The 2,055-nt window shown below is 36.0% G+C and overlaps 1 pseudogene; it reads left to right on the top strand.

The window, feature by feature from the left end:
- Positions 1-302: 302 nt before the first annotated feature.
- On the top strand, positions 303-1,626 carry LOC101718730 (protein odr-4 homolog pseudogene; annotated as a pseudogene).
- The last annotated feature ends 429 nt before the right edge of the window (positions 1,627-2,055 follow it).

The following is a 2,055-nucleotide window of genomic DNA, read 5'->3' as shown; positions in this document are numbered from 1 at the left end:
TGAGTTTACCTTCCTCCCCTTAGCAATTTAAGAATTTATTAGTGCAAGTCTTTTACACTGGAAGTGATCAGTCCTGGAACTTGGAAGAGTTCTAGAGTAGGCGAGGCATGGGTTCAGGAGGCATGGGTTCTATGCTTGGGTGGTCCAAGAGGTTTCAATATTCCTCTCCCAGGTCACTTTCATCTCAGAGGTTCTATTTTACTCTTCTATAGAAAGAATGTATAAGGGAATGCACACGTATTCCCTGACAGTTTGATAGATTTATCTGATGCATTCACATTCTGTAGAATAGAAGACTGAATTAACTCTCAATAATGGGACGAACCTACATTGTAGATGAGACCATTGACCAGTATCTTTCAAATATCAATCTGCAAGAGGAACAAAATGAGAACATCAAAAATTCTAAAATATAAATCAAAAATCTTAAACCTAAGTTGGATAATTTGCATGAAGAATGGGCTTCAGAACATGCCCAACAGGTATCCAGAATGCTACCAGAAGGGCTTTTAGTTCTTGGAGTATTTATTATCACAACTGTAGAACTGGCAAATGACTTTCAAAATGCCCTGCATGGACTAACATATGCTGTGGACAAGTCTAAAAACAGAAAAAGACTGTGGAATTTCACAGAGGAGAAAGTTTCAGAAAGAGTGATACTTCACATTTATTGTTCTACAAACAAAACAAAACACAAAAATCCCTTGTCAAACTTATGATGTTCATGATCCAAAGAGTTCAGCAAGACCAGCAGACTGGAAGTATCAAAATAAACTGTCTACTTCATGGCTTTCTCTTGTGTGTACTGTTCATATTAATATTCACATCCCACTTTCTGAGGCTTCTACCAGCTATACTCTGGAGAAAAATACAAAGGAAGGACTTACACACTGGGCCAAGCAAATTGAAATTGGTGTTTATTTTATTAATGGACAAGTTAAGGATAAAGATTGTCACCTATTAGAGGAACGGAAAAAATCTAGAGTAAATACTGAAGCACCTCGCCATTCTTTTGATGTTCGAGTGCTAACACAGTTGCTCCTGAATTCAGACATCAGATCCACAGCCGCAGTCCAGATCTGCAGCGCTTCTGTAAACCTTAGGGGTGATGTGAAACGCAGAACTTACATTCATAGCAATAAACCAAAAGTTAAAGATGCTGTGCAGGCAGCGAAGAGAAATATATTGAACACAGTTGCTGATCGCTGTGAAATAGTATTTGAGAATCTACTTTTGAATGAAAAGTCCAGAAAAAAAAAAGATTCTGAAAAAGAGTTCCACATGCTCCCTCCCTGAATTTTTGTCCCTATTCCTGGATCTCCTGTAATGTTGTGTGATTATAAATTTGGTGATGAATCAGCGGAAGAAATCAGAGACCATTTTATACCGATGTTTGATCAGATGATTCAAATTGAAAGTTTAGAAATTTCAAAGGAAATAAACACAGCTTGTATGTGTTCCTCTATGAATAATGAGGCTTCATTGGACAACAAAGAAGATGAACAGCCACAGAAACCAATCAAAACTACAATAGTACTGAAAATTCAGCAAAACATAGGTATGGCTGCAGCATTTGCAGTTGCAATCCTTCCTGTAGGTATCTCCTTTCATTACTTCAGTGATTAGAGTGATTAACACAGATTTCATATCTTTAAGTGCATTATCGGTTTTAGATTTAAGGTCAGTGCAAGTGGCACACCTTTCTAACATTAAAGATGATAATAATTTGTTATATTTTTCTTTTATTGTTTGTTCAAAAATCTCTAGCAAAAAATTAATAAGAAATATACTTAGTTTACTTTATGATATATTTTGTAACATTTAGTTTATTCTACTCCAAAGTCTTCTCTAGCAGAAACATTCTGGTATAGAATGCTTATTCAGTTCAAAAGCAGAAAACATAACATGTTAATGGTATTTTAGGTGTATGTATGTACCCAGAGTCAGCCTGCACTACTGAAAGAGTGACATGAGTTTTAATGGTCAGCATGTATGTAGACAACATTTTGTTCTCTTCTGCTTGCTGATGTCACATTTCTACTCTTCATCAATGTT

Source organism: Heterocephalus glaber, unplaced genomic scaffold, assembly GCF_053883595.1.
Source record: "Heterocephalus glaber isolate CG9 unplaced genomic scaffold, H.glaber_assembly_v1.0 deba00000347, whole genome shotgun sequence".
Classification (NCBI taxonomy): Eukaryota; Metazoa; Chordata; class Mammalia; order Rodentia; family Bathyergidae; genus Heterocephalus; species Heterocephalus glaber.
Note: the sequence above shows the minus strand (reverse complement) of the source record. Positions and strands in the feature narration are given on the sequence as shown.